Source organism: Sciurus vulgaris (genome assembly GCF_902686455.1).
Source record: "Sciurus vulgaris genome assembly, chromosome: X".
NCBI classification, from domain to species: Eukaryota; Metazoa; Chordata; class Mammalia; order Rodentia; family Sciuridae; genus Sciurus; species Sciurus vulgaris.
In genome coordinates, this window is record NC_136471.1 from 49,670,482 (window position 1) to 49,696,166 (window position 25,685).

The 25,685-nt window shown below is 37.7% G+C and overlaps 1 protein-coding gene across 4 annotated transcripts in view; it reads left to right on the forward strand.

Annotated features, from left to right (window-relative positions):
- The first annotated feature begins 5,364 nt into the window (after window positions 1–5,364).
- Window positions 5,365–25,685, forward strand: part of SYTL4 (synaptotagmin like 4) — a 66,467-nt gene continuing 46,146 nt past the window's right edge. For 3 of the 4 annotated variants that reach the window (XM_079124061.1, XM_079124058.1, XM_079124060.1), the window contains exon 1: window positions 5,365–5,497. The gene's annotated coding sequence lies outside the window, so the exon portion shown is untranslated. The remainder of the gene's footprint in view (window positions 5,498–25,685) is intronic. The other variant, XM_079124059.1, reaches the window with a different exon arrangement.

Sequence of the window (25,685 nt, forward strand, 5' to 3'; positions counted from 1 at the left end):
GCATCATTCTTCTGGCTCAGGATTGCTTTGGCTTGTAATAGCCAAGATTTAGGAACAATCTAAATGTCTACCAATTTATGATTATATAAACAAAATGTGGTATATCCTATATTGGAATAATATTTAGCCATAAAAAGGTTGAAAACTGATTTGAGTGATGTAACAAAAAGGGCAGAGTAGGGAAATTCAGGGCTTTATGAAAGACTACAATTAGCTACTGGATAAATCCCAAATTATTATTATTATTATTTTGGTAACAGGGATTGAACCCAGAGGCATTTAACTACTGAGTTACATACCAGCCCTTTTTATTTTTTTATTTTGAGACAGGGTCTCACTAAATTGCTGAGGCTGGCTTTGAACTTGTAATCCTCCTGATTCAGTCTCCTGAACCACTGGTATTACAGGTATCCACTACCATGCTTGGCTCAAATTCTTAACATGATTCACAACATCTCTGAAATTCTAGCCTCTGCCCATCTGTAATGAGTTAAGTAGTGTGTCTCCAAATTCATTCATTCAAGTCCTAATCCATAGTACCTCAAAATATGTCCTGGGCTGGGGTTGTAGCTCAGTGGTAGAGCGCTTGCCTAGTATGTGTGAGGCACTAGGTTCGATTTTCAACACCACATATAAATAAATAAATAAATAAATAAATAAATGTTCATCTACAACTAAAATTTTTTTAAAAAATGTCCTAATTTGGAAATAAAGTCATTGCAAATATAATTAAGAAAAGCTCATTATTTCCAATATTATTTACCCTTTATAAAAATGTGAAACTTGGACACAGAAACATACATACAAGGAGAACACAATATAAAAATGAAGGCAGAGATGAGGGTGATGTTTCTACAATCTAAAAAAATACTAGAGATTGCCAGAAAACCACCAGAAACTAATAGAGAGGCATGGAACACATTTTTCCTCACATCCTTCAGGACATCTTGATCTCAGACTTCTAGCTTCCAGAGTTGTGAGAAAAAGTTTTTGTTGTCAAATCACTCAGTTTATGGTACTTTGTTATGACAGGCCTAAAAATCTAATACACAATTTTTAGCTTCATTTATCATTATTTTTCCCTTATATTCTAGCAATACCACCTTCTTTGTATTTCCTTTGCACATATCCAGTGTTTAGCCTTTATGCTTTGACTTTTGCTATTTTTCTGCCCTGGAATGCCTTTCTATCTTTCTGGTCTAACTAATTCCTATTCATCCTTTAAGATTCAGAGAAGCTATTACTTCTTCTAGGGACTCTTCACTGACTACTTTCCCACCAGGTTGGTGCAAATGGTTTTCCTAGGCATTCCCACATAACCTAGGTACCTCCTCAGCTTCGCATTTTCTGTATTCTGCTATCATTTTATGTTTATAATTTGCCTGCCTTTCCCCACACCAATCAATAAACTGTGAACTTTCTGAGGAAAGGATCATCCAAATCCCAGTGCCTAGCACAGTATACTTTGCACATAGTGATCGATACATATCTCTGAATGAATGGACTGTTTTCAGCATTTGTTCTTCTATTTTCTCTTAGCACCTACTAAAGTGCTTTGCATATGGAGCATATCAGTATATGTTGATATTCTCAACTGGGGACATTTGGCAGTATGTGGAGATATTTTTGGTGGTTACAAATGGAACAATGCTATTAGCATTTAATGAATGGATGTAAGAGATTCTGCTCAATATCCTACAATGCACAGGATGGCTCACTATACCCTACAACAAAGAAGTTTCCTGTCCAAAATGTTAAAAGTGTACAAGTTGATAATTCCTCATCTTGACTGAGAGACTGCACCTAATTTTTATACCCTGTACTCACTGACTCCCTATAGACAACTAGTGCACTAAATTTACTTTGTCAGGAAGACTGCTTTTTTCTTTTTTTTTTTCTTTCTTCTCTCTCACTCTGTTTACAAAAGTAAACTATTACTCAATATGAGATGAAGAGGGAGTGTCCTGGAAACCAGAATTAAAACTTTAGCAATTAAAAAGTACCTGATAGGGGCTGGGGTTGTAGCTCAGTGGTAGAGTGCTTGGCTAGCACATGTGACACACCGGGTTTGATCCTCAGCACCACATGAAAATAAATAAAATAAAGGTATAAAAAAGAAACTTAAAAAAAGTATCTGATAAATAGGAGACTATAAATTGCAATATATTTGTGCCCTGGAATGCTCCATAGCAATGAAAATGAATGAACTATGCTACATCTATCAACAAGGAAAAACCACATAAGCATAAAATTGAGGAAAGCAAATTGCAGAAGGTATATACAGAGTAATACTATTTATGTAAAGTATTAAATATTGTTTAGAGATAGATACATATGTGGTAAATGTATGTAGATACACAGAAATGATCAAGAGTAAATCTGAGATAGTGAAATACTTACAATGGAGAAGAACATAAGGGAATTTAATTGTATTAGTAATACTTTATTTCTTTAGCTTAGTAGTGGGCATATCTTTGTTATATTATTCCCCATATGTTTATGTATTTTTGAAACTTCTAAGAGTTTTTTTTTTTCAAAAGAAATTGCTAAATATTGAGTATTCTCTCTCTGGGAGCTGAAGAAAATCTCCATATTTTCAAGTTTGCTGTAGCCGGAACACTCTCAACGTGGCAAAATCGAACAACTCATTGAATCCAATCATTCACTACAGACAGGAGATTACATACTGTATGTAGGATCATAATCCATAAGTTCCTGTTTACATTTTTGCACAGGATAGTGCCTGGACTTGTTTGCTTTGGACGTCTCACAATATTTAATATGAAAATTTGAGCACAGAATTCTTGTGGCAGACAAGTAGGATCAAATAAAAACAGACAGTGGTTTGCAAAGCACAGAATATGTGCTAACTTTTCTAACTTTGTTTTGGTTTATTGTTGGTGTTTGACACACTCTGTATATTTGCAAGTGGGTCAGTGAAATCCACTTAGGGGAGTCAGATTCTCACATCCTCTTCAGTGAAGTGGACCTTGGAGAGTGAGAAACTGCACACATAGAAAGAAGTAAAAACAAAATCTTGCTGAGGAATAAGGGGGTTGGGCTAAATGTTTTCTGATGTTACTTCTAGCTGAAGATGTTTCCAGCTCCTGTCAAGCACCACTTGCAAAGGAGTTCCCACAGTCCATGTTTGGGGAGTGGACCACATATAAAGACCAAGGCTGAGCAGAACACCCCACTCAAGGGCTGAGTTGGCAAAGTTACAAAACAAAAGGATTTCCTTTTTTTTTTTTTTTCACACTTTGGGGTGGGGGCAAGGTACTGAGAGGCTAAGGTATGAAAGAAAACAGTTTACCAGGTTTCAGAGCTTGGGACTGGATTTTTATTGTTTAGTCTGCAAGAATTAAAATGATTTTTGCCTTTTAAAGATTTTTCAAAAAAGATTTTTCAATTATCAAAGCCATAATGCTCATTATAAGAAAATTGAAAAACATTGAAAATTAGGAGGAAAACAAAAAATCCACTAAGTTTTATCACTTACAGATATTCACTGTTAGTATTTTGCATATTTCCTTCTAATCTTTTTTCCATGTATATCCCATTTCCTTTAATTGTTGGGATCATATTTTATATTAAATGTTGTATCCTACTTTCAACTAATATTATAACATAAACATTTCCCTGGCATAATAAATTACATGGAAATATCAGTCTGTCTATATAATGTTCCATTTTATGACTATTCTATAATCTACTCAACCATTGAATCATGGTTTTTTCCCCCTAGTGTTTTATTATTCCATGTAATATTAGGATTAATGTAGTTGAACAAAAATTTGTGTGCATCTCTTTTTCCTGGGGACACATATATTCATTTGTTATATTATTGTTATTGAGGGCCTACTATGTGCCAGATATTATGCTAGGTGCCAGGTTTGTGCCTTGAGTGGCACGCTGTCTTTTAATGAGATAGGAAACACTGGAGGAATAGCAAATTTAAGTGAATTGATGGTGGGTTCAGCCTTGGATGTGTTGAGTGTGAGGTAACTACAGAACATCCCTGTGGAGATGTCAAGAAAATAGAAGCTGTCTGGGTATAATTAGAAAATTGCAGTTTGGGTCATATAGATGATAATTAAAGCCATGTGATTGAAGAGTATCATTTAGGGAGAGACTATATTTTTTCTCACCCTGAGAGTGTTTGACTTTCAGAGGTCAGATAGCAGGGGAGGAACCTGTAAATGAGACTGAAGAGAGGGCAAAGTAGCAGGAGGAAAAGAAGAAGAGAATGTTGTCATAGATGCTCCAGGAATAGTTTCAAGGAGGATGAAATGTTTAACACTGTTAAATGCAGGGGACAGGTCTAGAAAGACAAGGGCTGATAATGCCCTGTTTATTTATTTATTTATTGAGGGATTTGTTAATACAGAGGTCTTTGGTTAGATATCTGGTTAAGTGCAGTTTCAGTGGGGGAAGAAGTCAGACTGTTGAGGGCTGAAAAATGAATGAAAAGTAAGGGAATGAAAGTTGCAAACAAACATGTAAATACGTTTTCAATAAATTCGCCCATAAAGGGGAACTGGAAGAGGAGCCTCATATATAGGTAGGATAGAGGCTTGAACAGATTTAATTGGGGATGGGAGAAGAGAGAGACTTGAGTATGTGTAATAACTGATGTGAAGAAAGGAGGGAACAGAGAAGAAGGGCAGATATAAACATTTTAAAGTCTATTGACTGATGGTTCTCACGTGCTTTCTAAAAGGGTTTTTAAACCAACATACCCAATTACAAACATACAAAATACAACATGCAGCAATTTTGAGAGAATTTGTTTGGTGGTCACTTTGTCATTATTAAATGTTATTTTAAAAACCCAAGAAATTGTCAAATAATCTCATTATTCTAATTTGCTCTTCTTTTATTACTAGTGAGTTGAATATTGCAACCAGTTGTGTCCTAGAGCGCGAATATGTGAATGTAGTCTATGTCCTTTGCCCAAAACGTTTCTATTTTAGAATAGAAGGCACTTATATTTATCATAAAAAGCTGAAAGTCGAAGAACCAGAATGCCACATATTTTATTTTCCCAGGTTGTATAGTTTAGAATCTTTTATTTTCTTAGAAATACAGGACAATTTGACAACTTTGGGCTCAGCAGAACAGAAGAGAGGTAGGTGATATTACTATTTAAGAGTGACCACAGATGGAAGTAAACGGGGGAGGAAGCACGTCGAGCTTTAGACCCAGTCCCTGAGCTCCTTTTCCTACCCGTGGAAGACATTCCTCCAGTGTCTTAAGGCTTTGGCTCACCTTCAGGCCGAGTGGGTCCCCGACTAAGGAGCCCGGAGCGTTATGCGGCCCCTTTAAGAGTCCAGCTCCTCCCCGCTCCAGGGAAAGTTGCAGCTTTTTCCGCCTCCTGGGAGGGTGAGTTGGGACAGCCGCCCGGCGCAGGGTTGCGGTCTTCCCGGAGCCGGAGACCCTCCCTAGAATCCGACACTGGGACGACTAGCCCTCTTGTGACACTTACTGCAGGTGACAGGTTAGGTCCGCAGCCAGTGGCCGCCCCCTCGCCCTCCGTCCACGACTCTTTCTGGGCCCCCAGCCCCTTTTCGCTGCTAAGGCTCCCCCACCCCCATATCAGGGACCTAAGTCCTTCTCTAGCCCCCTTCCGTCTTTCCTCCTCCTTAGCTGACGGTCTGTACCCTCCGTCCTATAGGTCTCTTTGGACCGCACCCCCAACGCTTTGAGTCCCGTCTGCTTGGGGCGGTCCCTCCCTGCCACTTTTTTTCCTCTTGAACTTCTTCAGTCCGGTTCCTTCGCCCACACGGAGCCAACGCCGACCTTATCTCTCTGGGTGCTGCCTCATCCCTGTCATCCCTGGCGCGGTGTCCTCGGTCTTTTCCCGCCAGTCGGGCCCCCTCCAGAGAGTTGGCTCTGGGGGCGGGGGTGGGGCCGAGCTCCTAGCGGGATCTATGCTCGCAGACGTGCAGTCACCTTTTCTTTGGTTTCTCTCGAAGCGCTCCCCAGTCGCACGGGGTCTCTGTCCTGCCCTATGTGTACTCAGACCTCGAGGCGTTGGTCTTCCTGGCCTCGACTGGTCAGCCACAGATAAAAGCTGGAGGCCGGTTGGTTCTGCCTCGGTGAGCCCTCTGCGCTTGGGGATGGGGTCCCGCTCTGCTCTCTGGAGCTGAACTGCTTTATCTTGCCGCTCGTCAAGCAGGCTGTGGTGATTTGCTCCTGGGGGAGCACCTCCAGAGCCTGCACTAGGGACACAGAGCAATTCTATCACCTGTGATGCTTTGTAAAGAGGTAGAAGGTATTTCTCCTGCCCTTAACGTTGAATAAGATAGGGTTTTAGTGGGGAAATTCAGTTAGAATTTTGGCGGCTTGAAAAAATGATGGGTTCCTCACTAACCATTTCTTCCCCTAGTACTCTGCTTCTTCAGTACCAGATGATTTAGCGTTCCTGATATTGCTTCTGGCCGGTTGACCGTAGACTCTGTACATTTGTGGCAGAAATTAGTCTTCAGTACTTCCTGGACCTCCTATTTTTAACTGGCTTCTTTTCTGCTCTTTCAGTTCCCCGCCCCCACCACTCATAAATCCGTTACTTGTAAGGAAATAATGACCTAAAATGTTTACCCCCAATAACTATGTCTATTGCAGAGTTGTGTCCCTGATAAAAATTTCTGGTTCTTTCTCTCTCTCCCACCCCCTTGCCCACGTGTGTGTGTGTGTGTGTGTGTGTGTGTAAAAGCACCTTCCAGAAATCCTACTAGAAAAAGCCCACCAACTTGACTTTTGAGACTCTTCTCGGGAAGGGGATGAGTATTTCTGGTAACACAATTTCAGATGCTTCACTCTAGGTTAAAGCAGGGACATGGCGCTTGGAGGCCTGTTCTAGTGTAATTTATCAATGAGTGTATGTAGCATTCTGGTTGGTATTCTGAGCATTTCCCCTTAAAGGCTGCTTCTAATGATGGTTGTTAGAATTCATTATGTTAGGTATGGTAATAAGTTCTTTACATAATTATCTTCTACAATTCTCAAGATAACTCAATGCAGTAGGTTATAGGTATAACCAGGATATGAAGGAGACTCAGAGATTAAGTGCCTTGCCTCAGATCACACTCTGATGGGGCAGAGCTTGTGTTCCTGTCCTGTCACACTACCACTACCGTCTTAGATGTTAGGAACACTAATAGCTCATGGGTGAGGACTAAGTAATTAAAAACTTCCCTTTTAAACTCAAACATGTTTTGGCCTTTGGTTCCATCGTAGGTGCACTGTGGGGGCTTTGGACTACTTGCTACTCTAATGTCTTACTCACTTCATTTCCCATGTAAGACTACTTGCTATATTGTCACTATAAGAACACACTCTAGCATACCTGGATGAAGGAAACTTGGGTTTTTAACTCAGTGTTAATTGTCCTGAAGTTATAATAATGTGACCCTGGATTCTAGGGATGCACATCTGACTTAACTTCATTGTCTCCTGATGGCTAGGGGAGAAATGATGGTGTGGCAGGTGATAAGAATTTCCCATCTTCCAGGTCATACAGCATGAGGGTGATGGTGTGCTTGTTTTATTGTGGGATGATATTCTGGGGGGGATGTCCTCCCCAACTCCAGCTTTGGGAATTTCAGCAAACTGTTCTCCTGTTTTTTTCTTCCTGAAAAATTAATTTATCACCCATATCCCCCATCCCTGTCATTAATTCTTGTTCATCTCAAGATTTAACTCTAAAGTCACTTCCTTAGTGACAAACTTACTGAACCCACACTTCCTTCCCGCAAGCAGAATTACTAGTTATCCTGTTTAAAGCAATTTATTTACATCTCAATAAAGCCCTTAACACCACTCTTGGTTGTTTTTCCGCCTGGAAGGTCATAACCATCCAGGGCAAGGTCTGGCTGGATGTTGGAACTCTCTTTGTCTTAAGCACAAAAGATTAACTTGTGCTAGGAACTGGGGATACCATGCCTTCAAGGGGGTTGAGGTGTGGTGATGGTGGGACTGAAACACCATCCTGAGGTACTTAAAATCCCCACTGTTAGGAGTTTGTACTGAAGTGTTGCCTTCATAGCAAGGCATTCCTTGACCATTGTATTTAAACTTGCAACCTGTTCCTGAACATTCTTTATACCCCTTTCCTACCTTGTTATTGCTTATTATTTGTTTCCTCCCCCTCTATAACATAAAGTTCAAGTGAATAGTGATTGCTGTCTGTGTGGAATATCATTGGTGCATACAGATATTTGTTAAATGAATTAATGAATGACATTCCCATTCTAGGAATTGGCACTCTTTGTATGCTCCTGGGCCTGAAACTAAGCCTGCCCAGTTTGTCATCCTACAGGTGTAAGGTTGCCCCAGGCACAGCTCTCTCACAGCTTTCCTTCTTCAGAGTTTTCCTTTGAGATTACATTCCTGATGACAACTTTGACCTAGTTGGAAGTGCTTCCTCTTTTTCTGAAGTATAGGTCTTTGGATGGAAACTTCTAAAGTTTAAAAGTAAAATTGCAAAGATGTTGTGCCTCTTGGTGGTAGAAATGGGGGCTGCATTGGGAAGACGGGGTGTGGATTGTCAGATGTCCTGAGACCTTTTGGGCATTTGGCAAGGTCAGGAAGAGGTTGAAGAAAGTTACTATGCAACAGGGAAGTGAACAGCTCAAAAGAATAAAAGATGCCATAAATTAGGCTTCTGCCCTCAAGTCACCCTTAGCCTTTGAGGTATGAGGTAGTAACTGAATTATAACCTTTATGGTAAATCAATAGCTGAGTGTGACTTGTGTAGTACTTGAACTACTTCTATACTAAGTTCTATACTAGGAGGACTATGCAACTGTGGGAAAACCATTGTGTGACATAAAACACACACAAAAAAAGAGAGCTATTTTGTTTAAATGTGTTTTGAAAGGTTCAGGAAAAGGCCAGACTTGGAAGGAATTAAAAACAGACTTGGAAGGACTTGAACCCTGGAAAAGGTGATAAATATGTGATTCTTACCATTTAATATGTAGCAATTTCTTTAAAACTCAAGTTTATACAAGAAACTGCTCAGTCTCTTTTAAATTTATCTCCATAAACTTCAAACATTTGGAGTTACCCAGAACTCAGTCAGTGGAGTTTTCTTAATCCTACAGGCTCTCATTTAACCCCAAAACTTTAAATAGTATCTATCAAGACACTTACCACTCCCAAATTTTTGTCTCTGACCTGGGCCTTTCTTCTAAGCATCAGCTTCATTCACTAAACTATTTGACATCTCTACTTGTCTGTTTGATAATATCTCAAATATAACATAGCTGAAACAACTCCTCATTGCACTCACATTCTCAACCCCTTCCTTCATCCTCCCTTATTTCAGTAAAATGGCACCATTATCCACTTAGTTGCTTAAACCAAGAACATAGGGTCACCCTTCATTCCTTTCTTTTTCTTACACCACTGCCACATTTAATTCATGAGGAAGTCCTGACAATCTGATCTTCAGACTACATGATGTATTCTGCCATATGTCCCCATCTCCTCTGCCTATGACCCTAGTCCAAACCACAGGACTGCAATGAATATCCTTGCATAATGCAAGGATACACATGCACAAGTATTTCTGAGAGTTGACTTCTAGTTGGAAAATTTCTGGGTCAAGAGATGTTGATCAAAGGGTACAGAGTTTCAGTTATACTGGAGGAATACATTTTAGTGACCTATAGCAATATATGGTGACCATGTTTAATAATAATGTAGAATATATTTAAAATTGCTAAAAGAATAGATTTTTTTTTCTTTTTGTGGTTGTGGGGTTGGAACCCAGGGCCTTGTGCATGCTAGGTGAGCGCTCTACCACTGACCTGTAATCCCCAGCCCAAGAATAGATTTTTGACATTCTGACCACAAGAAAAAATAAGTTGGTGAGGTGATAGGTATGTTAATTAGCTAAACTGAATCTTTCTAAGAATGCATACATAGACCTAAATATCACATTGTATCCCATAAATATAGACAATTATCATTGTCAATTAAAAATAAATAAATAAAATATTTATATATTTAACAGTTTGAATAGGCAAAGTCAAAGTGACATCCTCTCATGCATACTAGGCAAGCTCTCTATTACTGAATTACACCCCTAGTCTGCGACAGTCTTTTTAATTTTTTGCCAGTCTGATGTTATGGGAAGGAGACATAGTAGGGTGCAGGGAACAAGAAAATTCTTTTAATTTTGTTTTGCTTTAACTATAGGAGAGAGATTGTAGGAGAGAGATGAGCTCATTTATGTATAGATAGCATAGAGCTTGATGACGTAAGGTCCTTGAGGAAGCTGAAGGGTGTGTGTGTGATGCAGAATGAAAAAGGAGAAAAGACTGACCTTAGAGAAAGGGAGGTACTTCTTTCATTGAAATGGGAGGGAAAGAGTGCAGGACTGATGAAGCTGTGGAGGAGCTGTGCAAAGATAGGATTTTGAAGGTGACACCCTGTGTTTATGAAGGTCTGGAATGGCATTTGAGTGGGATGAAAAGAACTCTGTAGGGGTACATTATTAAAATTGTGCATATCTAGATCAAAGTATCATGTTGTACACCAGAAATGCTTGCAGTTTTGTTAATTATACTCCCATAAAGCTGGAAAAATAAATAAAAAGGGGCTTGGAAAATTTGAATTTGTCTCTGCCTTCAGTCACAGAACCCTGTCTCCATCTCATTCTTTCAGGTGGCACTCATTTGCCCAGGTTTAGAAACAAAGTACAGACAATCTAGTTTAAGGTATTTGTCTGGGTGACTATGACTAAAATATGAGAAGGCAGGAGATTGAATGGTGCTAGCAAAATAAGAGCTGAAATGTTGGGCCACTGTGACTTTCATATCTGGGTGACTGTGTAAACCTTGAACAGGAATAATTTTTTAAGAGATATGACATTTCCATGGTATCTACAGGGTTTCTTGTTTGTAGCTCTATCAGTTCAGGCATTAGAATAGCTTTAGTGTCAGTATATTTAACTGTTGCTAGCAACTTATCAGAAAGTATGGATTAATTTACTGAGTACCTCTAATCTGCCCACTCATGGCCTACAGTATGCCAGGATCCTACAGTGCGTCTCTCTGTCTATCCATTCATTCATCCATGTACTTGAGATGTAGTGGAGATGAAGTTAGACAATGACTTTTTTTTCCTGGAGCTTATTTCAGCAGAGGAGACATATGTTAAATGTAATTAATTATTAATTGCAGTTGTGGTAAGTTCTGTGGAAGTTCAGATTTTTAGAAATAAAATTATTATATTGCTTTCTAATGTTTTACTAATTTATATTTGCCAACAAAGTATGAGAGTACCTCTTAAGTCTTCTTTTTAAAAAACTGAACATTGTCTTTATAAAATTTTGCTGAATTTATTTGCATAGACCCTATATGCATCCTCCCATGCACTTAAAATAATCCCTTGATGACTTATGATACCTGATGCAATGTACTCAGTTGTACTCAGTTGTTATACTATATTGCACTATTTAGGAAATTATGACAAGAAAAAGGTCTGTACACATTCAGTACAGATGCAGTTTTCTGAATATCTGAAGTTGGTTGAATCTGTAGACATGGAACCTGCATATACAGAGAGCTGGGTTTTATTTCTGTTATTGTTAGAACTCTCAGTCTGTGACACTTCCTTATAGCAGCCTGAACAAACTAAGGCAGAGACCAACAAGTTTTGACAACTCAGTGTGATTCTGGATCAGGAGTGGGAAAGAAACTAGCCATAAAGGACATTATGGGGAAAATTTTGCTGAATTGATAAGCAAACAAAAAAGCTTTATTGCCTGTAAGAATAAAACATTTTCTTTTTGACATCTATTGGCTACTTGATTTTTCTCATTTAAGAATTATCTCTTCATGATCTCTATTGGATATTTACCTCTCCTTGTGTTTAGTAGATTTCTTTCCTGTTTAAAACCCTTATTAATCACCCTTCTTTTCTTCCTCTCTCACCTCTGGAAATCCCAAAGTCGTTCCCCCAAGTCTTCGTGACCATTCATTTTTGATCTCCTTTGAACTTCTTTCTTACCTAGTTTGGTATGTTGACAGATCTGAGTATTTTGTTTTATTACTTGACCCAGTAAAAGATAACGTATAATCAGCTGTTGTCCTCTGCTAATTTCATTTCTCAGAAGCAACACTGTTAAATTTGTATTGATTTCCAGACCTTTTTCCATGCCTAGATAAAATATTTCTATCCATTCATCCAACCAGTCTGTCTACACTTAAAGGTAGAAAAAGAAATACAAGTGGAATCATAGTATATGTTTCACAAGGTATTTTTTGCTTAATATGCAATAGCAAGTGTTCAGTGTCAGATATATAGAACTATCTCCTTTTTTCTCAACTGTACAATATTCTATTGTGTATATGTACCATAACTAGCTTTCTATTGGTGGATATTTATGTTCTCTAATTTTTTGCTGTTTCAGACATTGAACATATATACATATATGTGTGTGTATATATGTATAGTATATGTTGACTATATTATGTTCAGTAGAGTAAGGTTTACAAAATAGAATGGCTCTGTCAAAAAAGGGTGAGTGGTGCTAAAGACTAGGAAAGGTCTAGGAAGATAAAGACTAAGAATTCTCCGTTGGATTAGGAAACTCTTGGTGACCCTAGTTAGAGCCTTTGGGGAAATGTGAGGTGGAAGACTGGACTGTGGTGGGTTATGAAGTAATTGGGGAAATGAGGAGGTGGAAAGAGTGGATATGGATAATTCCTTAGGGAAATTGGTTCTGAAGAGCTGAGAAAGGGTAGTAACAGGAGTGACTTTAATATCTTTAAAGGCTAGTGAGAAGGAAGGGATAAATGATAAAGTCCTTATTCAGCAAAGTACTTATGCCAGATGGGAGAATGAAGTGGAGGTAAATTATCCTGAAAATAGTTTTATATATTTGGCAGGAGGCACTTGTCTGATGGCATTTATATTTCTCTATGATGTAAAAAGTAAGACCAGTCTCTTAGAGCAGGGGTTGAGATGGGACAGAATTTGGGTTGGATATTTGAAGTGTTTGAGGAAGGTTTGAAATAGTTATTGTGGAGAACAGGAGAGTAAGCTAGGACCAGGGAAGCATAGTTGCAGTGCCAGGGAGTGTTGAGGTAAGCTTGGTAACCAATAATTCATATGGATAATGATCTACCAGATGGATTTTGCTCTTTACTAGATATCAGGAGTCCCTGTGTAGGCATAAAATACCACAGATATTTGTAATGCAGTTATGAGTGATTGAGGATATTGATGAGAGTGCAGTTGAAATAATAGAATGCAAACTTTTTAGGACAGGAAGGGAAGACAGGAGGGACCTGACAAGATGAAAGTAGAAGGATCTATGGAGGACTGCCCCCATGAGGACTGAGAATAGGTTTGGAGCTGGAGGGTGGTCATTAAGTAAGCAGACTAGAAGGTTAGGGGCTTATAGTCAGAGAGTAGAATTGAATTAATGATATCAAAGGTGGCGACTTCCTAAATGATAAGCTCTTGGGTGTGGTTGAATGTTACATGGTATTCTTGATGCCATTCAACAAATATTTACTCAACAAATATTTACTGTGTGCATTTTAGGGCCAGGCAGCACCCTAGGCATTGAAGAAATGAACAAAATGAAATCCTGCACCCCCACGCCCCCAAACCACCAAGTCCCTTCTCTCATAACCTACAATGTACTGGGGGAGATTATTCATTTTTAAAATGTTTAATTCACAGGTAATAATTGTAGAGAGTCTTCACTTTTATAAAATAAAAGGAATCTTCACTGATGTGCTGTTTCCTGCATGTGTAAGTCTATTCAGAATTAATAATAATACTGGGGTCAAATATTACATACATGGGGCTAGGAAATTATGTCTAAACATTTTGGGTGCCTTGTTTTATCTTAAGTTCTACTAACTGAATTATGAGAATTCATACCTCTTCCTCCTTAGAATATTAAGGTACTTTTATGTATTATGTCAGTATTGAAGATAAACAAATATATACAAATCTAATTTGAACAGTTTAGTGGTTTTAATTTTTATACTTTATTTTGTAAATATGAGAACATTGCTTCTAGCTGTAGACCAGATGTTGATAATACATGTACTAATCTTGCAAAGGGGATTTGATGCAATGTGTAAAGTAATTATGGTTGAACAGTTTAGGAGGGAAAGAGGGCTTGCAGTAAGTTAATACCTTACACTTATTTTATATTATTTTCTAATTTATACCTAGCCATTTGTATACATATGCTCATGTATGTTTATTAATATTTTACTTGAAAGAAATTAGCATTTATTTAATGTCTTAGAGGCCTTATCACTTTAAAATCATCTGACATGTATGCAGCTTTATTTAAGTTTGGCTACAGGTTATTTGGTTGTGTTTAAAGTTTCGGTAACCATAGCTAGATCACAGCATCTCTAAAATTAAAAAGAAACCAAATGCATGAAATCACAGTTATGTGTGAACATGGGCTGGATTAGTCACAAACCTTCATGATTTCTCATTTAAGGGGACTGCGTGTGTGTGATTTTTAGGTGACATAGCCTGCAAGAAGCAATCAGATGCTAACTAGAGTTCAGTTTAGATATTTCCCCCATCTGTGATCCTGGCAGGAGAAGAGGGTCTTCCCTGTGGGGGTGCTGCTTTATCAAAGCTTGTTAACTAAGGAAAGATAGTGGTGTTCTATGTAGTAATGGGGCTGATTGAAAAAATAAACATTTCAAAAAAATGTTTTGTGCATATAAATGATCTGATTTTACAACATCCTCTTTTTTTGGTAGAGTGAGAGCTTGAACCTATGGCCTTCCACATGATAGGCAAGTGCTATGCCAACTAAGTTGAGCTATACCCTTTTTCTTTTAGTTAGGGATTTCTGGGTCTTTTAAAACTCCTGAACTCTTAAGGAAAGGGGCTTTGGCAGCAGAGAGGGTGAACTGGTTATTCTTTACCCATCAACAGTATTATGGGGATCTTGTGGAGCCTGCCCTGCTTATGTGAGAAGAAGCTTCCCGTGGAGGTTTCAAAAGCTTTCAGAAAGCTAAATGTAATTTGTCTTTTTTTTCATTTTTGTGGCGCTGGAGATTGAACACAGGGCCTCATGCACGTCAGGCAAACACTGTACCACCAAGCTATATCCCTATCCTGAGATTTATCTTAATTTGTATTTCCCCTGTGGCCAGGTGGGGCGTTTGGACACATGGCCTCAGTTTATGATATTTTGTACTTTTATGAATCACATTTATGGAGGTCTGCTCCCTAAGATTGATGGTGAGTTTAAGATGCCTTGAACTGCTGAGGAAATGGGGGGAAATGTATGAAATCATGAAAATAAGACCACTTTTCCACATATCCAAAATAACTACTCTGCAGGAGAAATATGTAGATTATAATATCCAGCTTCCCTGTAGGACTTATTTTAGAGAAGTATATATTATTTGAAGTGGGAATTTCCTCAAACCACTTATGAATCTAACTTAATGAAAGGTAAACATGTGGATTCTATCTAAAGGAATAGTCCACATGTATGATTCTAAGAGCTAACAAAAGAGATTTTATTTAATTACTTTTGCCATCCTTCAGAAGAGATGTCTAGATGAGGAGAATGAATCTTCTCCAGTATGTAGAGGACACTTCACAGAACTGAGAAAGTAAGCCATACTGAGGGCCTTTCAATCATTGATCTGTTAGTAGTTGAGAGCTTAAAAAAAAAAAAAAAACACCTCAAGTTCCCAATGGTAAAATATCTCATTTTCCAAATATTACCACACAGAGTAATATTTGCAGAGTTTGAAAAGATATTATAGCATAATGACATAATGACTCTGGAGCCAGATTGCCTCGGTCCAAAAAGTAGACTGTCACTTTTGAGGTATTGACCTTGGGCATGTTATTTACTCAATTTGGGACTCACTTTTCCAAATATAAAATAAAATAGATATAACAATTATAATACATTTTATAAAATAGATATAACAATTATAATAGTTATAAAATAGATATAACGATATTTGTAAAATAGATATAACAATTATAATAACTTTCTCTTAGTGTGATTGTCAGGACTAAATAACTTCATCTATATAAAGTGCTTAGGAAAGTGCCTGGCACATAATAAGCAATATAGAAGTGTTTGCTGTCATCATCATCACCATCATCTTCATTAGTTGGTGCATATCTCAAAAGAAGCAAAAATTGCAAAATGCCTCAGCACCTGCAAACTCTACTTTTATGGAATAAATTTTGAAAGGAATCATTGGGAGTCAAAATCTTAGTGCAAAACATAAATCAGAATCTTGCAAAATTGAGTGAGTTGTAAATTTCTCAATGTTAGGAAAAAACAAAATTCAATTTTCTACCATAATACTTCTGAAAAATGGACTGAGTGGGGGCAAACCTTGTTATGTGAGCCATGAATATGCTCCATGGGTGGACCAGTGGGGGTATAGACCTTAGTTGATCACTGAGAAGCCTAAGTTGCTTTTTGGTGTTGGAACCTTGATTCTGACTCCTTCACGTTGTCCCAATTCTTGTTTTTCTTTCTTTTGATCCAAATTTTTAAATTTATGCTATTTTGTTATGTTTTATGCATCTTTGTAAGTCACTTTAAATCCTGTCTGGAACAGTGTATAAATAAGTATCTTTTAAACTGATCATATCTAATTACTAGCATTTGCTTAATATTTATGCTTGTCAGTCTACCCTCATGCAGAGAGGTACTGTGACTTTCCATCTGGGCAAGAATGCTGATTAGACTTCTCAAATTTCATTGAAAGATGTCAAAATAGCCATATGCTCATATATTTCCCAAAGCATATGGTTAATAATAAACAGCTACTAATATTGGGTGCTTATTTTAGGCCACTTCACTATTCCATGCTTTTTACTCATGGTACATACTTAAATCCTCACAGTCTTTGGCAGGAGTTATTATTGCTATTTTTAGAAATGGGGAAACTGAGACTCACGGATGTTAAATAACTTGCCCAGAGTTCATACAACTAAAAGAGTAGTGAAGCTGGGATTTAAACTCAGGCATCCTGGGTCCAGACCCAGCACTTTTAAGCACTTTCTGTGCTGTCCTCAATTAGAAATGTAGCACATCAGAACTCCTGGTCATAGTAGAAGAGACTTTTCCTGTGTTACAGGACACTCACAGGTCCTTCAGATTTTTTTTTTTTTTTTTTTTTCAGTACTGGGGATCGAACTCAGGGCCTTGTGCTTGCGAGGCAAGCACTCTAACAACTGAACTATCTCTCCAGCCTGGTCCTTCAGATTTTACATCATTGTTGTGTTTGTAACGTGCCCCTTTCCCTACCATTACTCTGTATTCTTGGCTTTCATCATGCCCCCCTAGATTTATGCCATATCCGCCTCAAATTCACATTCTGTCTTAGTGTCAGAATGTGACCTAACAGGTCACCTAACAGGTCCTTGCCTTATCTAAAACTCTTCAATGATTCCTGTTGTCAAAAGTCAATTAGCCATGTTTCTGAACATAGCATACTGAACTCCCCCTGCCTCTTGTGATGTGATCTTCACCTACCCCTTCCACATTCTCCCTTATAACTTACCAGCCAGCATCACTGCACTGCTTGCTCATACCACATTGCTTTATGCCTCCATGCTTTTGAAAACGCTAAGTACTTTTCCTGGAAAGCCTTCTTTCTCCTGGTTAACCAACTGTGTTACACATTAATTTGCAATCCATGTGCGTCTGCTGGATATCCTTTTTTGTTCCCTTTCCCCACACTGGATTAAGTGCACTACCTTCATATTCTCACAATATTCCATGCATATATATTTTTGCCCATGTTTTTATATGATTACCTGTTTAAGTATCTCTTTTCACTAGACTGTGAGCTCTTTGTGGCCATGGACTATGCTTTATTCTTTTATCCTTTGCCAGCTAGCATAGCACTTAGCATGTGATGGCCTCCTAACTAGTGCACATTCTATAAACAGTGCACAATACAGAGCTTCAGGCCAGGGAAAGAAGTAGAAGCCACACGGACATTCAGCTATAACTACCAGGAGAGCAGAAGGAGGTATTACAGAGGAATCTATTTACATTATTTAATTCAGGAGCCAGAAGGAGCTTGGGTGAGGGTCTATATCTGAAAGACTTTAAAACTTTTGAGAAACTAGACTTAGCATCTTTGCAATTTGAATCTACTTTGCGTTTGAGTAGCCTAGAATACACAGCTAAAACACATGTGTTTTCATAAGCATATTTATAAACTACTAGGAGAGGAATCACCCTAAAATTGAATGGCACATTTCATAAAATACAAACACAGTATCCCAATGTCAATATTGTATTGACTATAAACAATGTTGCATGCTCATTCAGATATTATCAGATATTACCAGTAAGATGCAAGATGTTATCAACTAGTACCTGTGTGTATAGATGGCTGGATCCAGACAAGGGGATTTCTGATTCCTGGAAGCTTTCTTTTTTCTTTCTTTCTTCTTTTCCTTTTATTGTACTGAGGATTTAACAAAGAGGTGCTTTACTACTGAGCTACATCTCCAGCCCTTTTTATTTTTAATTTTGAAACAAGATCTGGCTAAGTTGCTGAGGGTCTCACTAAACTGCTGAGGCTGGCCTTGAACTTTTGATCCTCCTACCTCAGCCTTTTTAGTCACTGGAATTACAGGCATGCATCATTGTGCCTGGCCCTGGAGGCTTTGTTTTCTATATGGATTTTTTTCTTCAGATTCTGTACACTTAAGCACACACCTCAGATTTGGTTTCATTTTTCCATGCTCTAAAATCAACTCTTACCTTTAGATTATAAAACAAGCAGCTTCGCCCATACCTTGGGTACTAGATTTTGGTAACCTTTAGAGCTACGCTTCACCTGTGTTTTGGAAACCCACAATCATAATAATATTAATTATGACAGTTCTTTCGATTGATCTGATTCAGATATTGTCATTACCTTGGTGCTAGTTAATAGAGTCCGCTTTGGAATATGCCTTATGGCAGCAAAGATTATAATCATCAGAATGACTTATTCTTTCCTAATTAAAATAGATTTTCTCTGTATACAAGCAGAATCATGAAAACATATGCAGTTTGTAAGAATGGTTTCCTTCAACTATCCTTTTAGCAAAATTTCTCCAACTTTTTGATCATTCACTCTTATCCAAAATATATAGATTTATATATGTTATAAATTTAACATTATACTAATAGTATATTATAAAGCATGTACAAAGCTGGAAATAAAGGATAAAAGATGAACAGTGTTTAATATTAATTTTAATATTTATTAACGGTCCAGTAACCTTGCTCTCATTTTGATGAGAGCAATGACATTAAGTATGCTTCATTTAAACAAAATCTTGGTTTAAGATACAATTACTTGAAGATCTAATTCTAACTTCTGGTTATTTTTTATTTATTTATTTAAAAAAAATTTTTAGTTGTCAGTGGACCTTCATTTTATTCATTTATTTATATGCAGTGTTGAGAATCAAACCCAGTGCCTCACACATGCCAGACAAGTGCTCTATCACTGAGTCACAACCCCAGCCCCTAAATTCTGTTTATTTTTGTACTTGATTTTAATGATATACTTCACAAAATATTTGTCTAAAAATAAAAGAATTACATTGTTGGATACACTTAGTAAGTAATCACAGTAATATTCTAGTTCCAGGAACCAATTATACAAATGTTTTGTTGCTATACCATCTTCCCTGCTCTGAGCATGTTGCATTTTACATTTTTAACAAATTGTTTACAATTCATTGAAAGTTTTCATTTGAAAGAGTTACAAGATGAAACACATCTTTTAGGCAATAAAATTATACAATAATGGAAATGTTTCAAGTCTACTTCATATTGTTTATTCTCTATTTAAAAAAACCGTGGCATAAAATATTTTGTTTCAGTTAATTAAAAATATTCTGGTGCCTTATATGTATTCTGGGATTGTAAAATTTATCAGTACAAGAAGAAAGTTTAGTTATATATAATCTTTAAAATTTTTAAATAATTTTATCATGGCATAATTGACATTATAAATTATACATATTTTATTTATTTATTTATTTTTTAATTAAAAATCATAAATTTACATAGGGCAATGTTGTTTGATTCATTCTGTTATTTTTTCCCTTCCCCCCCTCACCTCCCACCCCTCTTTTCCCTCTATACATTCCTTTCTTCCTCCATTCTTACCACCCTCCTTATCCCTAACCCTAAACCTAACCCTAACCCTAACACTAACCCCTCCTACCCCCCCCCATATGTCCTCATCCGCTTATCAGCGAGATCATTCGTCCTTTAGTTTTTTGAGATTGGCTTATCTCACTTAGCATGATATCCTCCAATTTCATCCATTTGCCTGCAAATGCCATAATTTTGTCATTCCTCATGGCGGAGTAACATTCCATTGTATATATATACCACAGTTTCTTTATCCACTCATCAACTGAAGGGCATCTGGGTTGGTTCCACAAACTGGCTATAGTGAATTGAGCAGCTATGAACATTGATGTGGCTGTATCTCTGTAGTATGCTGATTTTAAGTCCTTTGGGTATAGGCCAAGGAGTGGAATAGCTGGGTCAAATGGTGGTTCCATTCCAAGCATTCTGAGGAATCTCCATACTGCTTTCCAGAGTGGCTGCACTAGTTTGCAACCCCACCAGCAATGTATGAGTGTACCTTTTCCCCCACATCCTCGCCAACACTTATTGTTGCTTATGTTCTTGATAATCGCCATTCTAATTGGGGTGAGATGAAATCTTAGGGTAGTTTTGATTTGCATTTCTCTTATTACTAGAGATGTTGAACATTTTTTCATATGTTTGTTGATTGCTTGTACATCTTCTTCTGTGAAGTGTCTGTTCATTTCCTTAGCCCATTTGTTGATTAGATTATTTGTATTCTTGGTGTAGAGTTTTTTGAGTTCTTTATAGTTTCGGGATATTAGCGCTCTATCTGAAGTATGAGTGGCAAAGATATTCTCCCACTCTGTAGGCTCTCTCTTCACATTACTGATAGTTTCCTTTGCTGAGAGAAAGCTTTTTAGTTTGAATGTATCCCAGTTGTTGATTCTTGCTTTTATTTCTTGGGCTATGGGAGTCCTGTTAAGGAAGTCTGATCCTAAGCCAACAAGTTGAAGGTTTGGACCTACTTTTTCTTCTATAAGATGCAGGGTCTCGGGTCTGATTCCGAGGTCCTTGATCCATTGTGAGTTGAGTTTCGTACAGGGTGAGAGATAGGGGTTTAATTTCATTCTGTTGCATATGGTTTTCCAGTTTTCCCAGCACCATTTGTTGAAGAGGCTATCTTTTCTCCATTGCATATTTTTGGCCCCTTTATCTAGTATGAGAAAATTGTATTTATTTGGGTTTGTGTCCGTGTCCTCTATTCTGTACCATTGATATACCTGTCTATTTTGGTACCAATACCATGCCGTTTTTGTTACTGTTGCTTTGTAATAGAGTTGAAAATCTGGTATTGCGATACCCCCTGCTTCGCTCTTTCTACTGAGGATTGCTTTAGCTATTCTGGGTTTCTTATTCTTCCAGATGAATTTCATAATTGCTTGCTCTATTTCTGTAAGGTACATCATTGGGATTTTAATTGGAATTGCATTGAATCTATATAGCACTTTAAGTAGTATGGCCATTTTGACAATATTAATTCTTCCTATCCATGAACATGGGAGATCTTTCCATTTTCTAAGGTTTTCTTTAATTTCTTTCTTTAGTGTTCTGTAGTTCTCATTGTAGAGGTCTTTCACCTCTTTTGTGAGATTGATTCCCAAGTATTTTATTTTTTGATGCTATTGTGAATGGGGTAGTTTTCATAATTTCTCTTTCTGAAGATTCATCACTTACGTATAGAAATGCATTGGATTTACGAGCATTGATCTTGTAACCTGCTACTTTACTGAATTCACTTATGAGTTCTAAGAGTTTTCTGGTGGAATTTCCAGGTTCCTCTAAATATATAATCATGTCATCAGCAAACAGGGATAGTTTGAGTTCCTCTTTTCCAATTCGTATCCCTTTAATTTCTTTGGTTTGTCTAATTGCTCTGGCTAGAGTCTCAAGAAAAATGTTGAATAGAAGTGGGGAAGGAGGGCATCCTTGCCTTGTTCCAGTTTTTAGGGGGAATGCTTTCAGTGTTTCACCATTTAGAATGATATTGGCCATGGGCTTATCATAGATGGCCTTCACAATGTTAAGGAATGATCCCACTACCCCAATTTTTTCTAGTGTTTTGAGCATGAAGGGATGCTGTATTTTATTGAATGCTTTTTCTGCATCTATTGAAATAATCATGTGATTCTTAACTTTTAGTCTGTTGATATGGTGAATGACATTTATTGATTTCCGGATGTTGAACCAACCTTGCATCCCTGGGATAAAACACACTTGATCGTGGTGCACTATCTTTTTAATATATTTTTGTATGCGATTTGCTAAAATTTTGTTGAGAATTTTTGCGTCGATGTTCGTTAAGGATATTGGTCTGAAATTTTCTTTCCTCAATGTATCTCTGTCTGGTTTAGGTATCAGGGTGATATTGGCTTCATAGAATGAGTTTGGGAGGGTTCCCTCCTCTTCTATTTTATGGAATACTTTGAGAAGCATTGGAATGAGCTCTTCTTTAAAGGTTTTGTGGAACTCGGCTGAGAACCCATCTGGTCCCGGACTTTTCTTTGTTGGTATGCTTTTGATGACCTCTTCTATTTCATTGCTTGAAATTGATTTATTTAAGTTGTGTATGTCTTCCTCGTTCAGTTTAGGTAATTCATATGTCTCTAGAAACTTGTTGATGTCTTCGAGGTTTTTCTGTTTTGTTGGAGTATAGATTTTCAAAATAGCTTCTAATTATGTTTTGTATTTCACTCGTGTCTATTGTGATATTTCCTTGTTCATTCGGAATTTTAGTAATTTGAGTTTTCTCCCTCTTTCTCTTTGTTAGCGTGGCTAAGGGTCTATCAATTTTGTTTATTTTTTCAAAGAACCAACTATTTATTTTGTTAATTTTTTCGATTGTTTCTTTTGTTTCAATTTCGTTGATTTCAGCTCTGATTTTAACTATTTCCTGTCTTCTACTTTTGGTGTTGTTCTGCTCTTCTTTTTCTAGGGCTTTGAGCTGTAATGTTAAATCGTTTATTTGTTGATTTCTACTTCTTTTGTTGAATGCGCCCCATGAATTAAATCTTCCTCTCAGTACTGCTTTCATAGTGTCCCAGAGATTTTGATATGATGTGTCTTTGTTCTCATTTACTTCTAAGAATTTTTTAATTTCCCTCCTGATGTCTTCTGTTATCCATTCATCATATAATAGTGTATTACTTAATCTCCAAGTATTGGAGAAGTTTCTGTTTTTTATTCTGTCATTTATTTCTAATTTCAGTCCATTATGATCTGATAGAGTACAAGGTAGTATCTCTATCTTCTTGTATTTGCTAACAGTAGCTTTGTGGCATAATATATGGTCTATTTTAGAGAAGGATCCATGTGCTGCTGAGAAGAAAGTGTATTCGTTCTTTGTTGGATTGTATATTCTATATAAGTTGGTTAAGTCTATATTGTTGATTGTGTTATTGAGATCTATGGTTTCTTTATTCAATTTTTGTTTGGACAATCTATCCAGCAGTGAGAGAGGTGTGTTAAAATCACCTAGTATTATTGTGTTGTGGTCTATTTGATTTCTGGAATTGAGAAGGATTTGTTTGACGTACATTGATGAGCCAATGTTCGGGGCATAGATATTTATGATTGTTATGTCTTGCTGATTTATGCTTCCCTTAAGCAGTATGTAATGTCCTTCTTTATCCCTTCTGACTAGTTTTGGCTTGACGTCCACATTATCTGAAATGAGGATGGATACTCCAGCTTTTCTGCTGTGTCCATGTGCATGGTATGTTTTTTCCCATCCTTTCACCTTTAGTCTATGGGTATCTCTTTCTATGAGATGGGTCTCTTGCAGGCAGCATATTGTTGGATTTTTCTTTTTAATCCAATCTGCCAGTCTATGTCTTTTGATTGATGAGTTCAGGCCATTAACATTCACAGTTATTATTGTGATATGATTTGTATTCCTAGTCATTGGACTCATTTTTTTTTTTTTGACATGATTTGGTTTCTCCTTTAATTGGCTATTCCTTTAGGCTAGTTCCTCCCGTTGCTGATTTACATCGTTGTTTTTCATCTCTTCCTCATGGAATATTTTGCTGAGAATGTTCTGTAATGCCGGCTTTCTTTTTGTAAATTCCTTTAGCTTTTGTTTATCATGGAAGGATCTTATCTCATCGTCAAATCTGAAAGTAAGTTTTGCTGGGTATAAAATTCTTGGTTGGCATCCATTTTCTTTCAGGGCTTGGTAAATGTTGTTCCAGGCCCTTCTAGCTTTTAGGGTCTAGATTGAAAAATCTGCTGATATTCTTATTGGTTTCCCCCTGAATGTAATCTGATTCTTTTCTCTCGTGGCCTTTAAAATTCTGTTTTTATTTTGAATGTTAGGTATTTTCATAATAATGTGCCTTGGTGTAGGTCTGTTGTAATTTTGCATATTTGGAGTCCTATAAGCCTCTTGTACTTGGTTTTCCATTTCATTTATTCTTCAGATTTGGAAAATTTTCTGATATTATTTCATTGAATAGATTGTTCATTCCTTTGGTTTGTTTTTCTAAGCCTTCCTCAATCCCAATAATTCTTAAATTTGGCCTCTTCATGATATCCCATAATTCTTGTAGATTCTGTTCATGATTTCTTACCATCTTCTCTGTTTGGTCAACCTTGTTTTCAAGATTAAATATTTTGTCTTCAATATCTGAGGTTCTGTCTTCCAGGTGATCTATCCTATTTTTTATGCTTTCTATGGCATTTTTAACTTGGTTTATTGTTTCCTTCATTTCAAGGATTTCCGTTTGGTTTTTTTTTCGGTATCTCTAACTATTGAAATGCTCTTTTGCTTCCCTTATTTGCTCTTTTGACTGTTGATTGGTGCGTTCATTTAACGCCTGCATTTGTTCTTTCATCTCCTCATTTGCTTCCCTGATTGTTTTAATTATGTACATTCTGAACTCCCTTTCGGACATTTCTTCTGCTGTGCTGTCTTTGGGTTTTATTGATATAGTATCTAGGTTTGTTTTGGACATTTTCTTCCCTTGTTTTCTCATATTAGTCAGATGTCAGTGGGACTCTGTGATATTGTAGATTTCCTCTATTGGCTTATAGTGTCCCTGTAGATTTCCAGCATATCACCTACCAGCCTTCAGTAGCCAGAAGTCTTGGATTAATTTGATAATGCAGTGCTTCCGAAGAACGCTGCCCCTAGCCCGCTACTGGTTCCAGGGAGAGAGACCTGGAGAGGTCTCTTGCTGCCCAGCCCTGGTCCCAGAGGCTGGTTGTAGGTCGGAGGTCTCCACTGGCTTGGGAACTTGTGGCTGGCTCTGTGTAGACAGGCTCTCACTGGGCAGTTTGCCCCGAGAAGCTAGCCTAGAGAGGCGCTTCCCACCGGAGGGTGCTGGGCTGCTTGGGGAAGTCCCTGGCGCCCTGTGCTGGTCACTGAAGCAACCTGCGGGTGGGCCGGAGCTGGCAGCGGGGCAGGCCGGAGCTGGCCGGGGCGGACCGGAGCTGGCCGTGCTGCTTCTGTGCAGAAGGGCTCTCACTGGGGGGCCTGCTCTGCGAGGCTGGAGGATCTGTCCCTGTGGGAGGAGCCCACTGC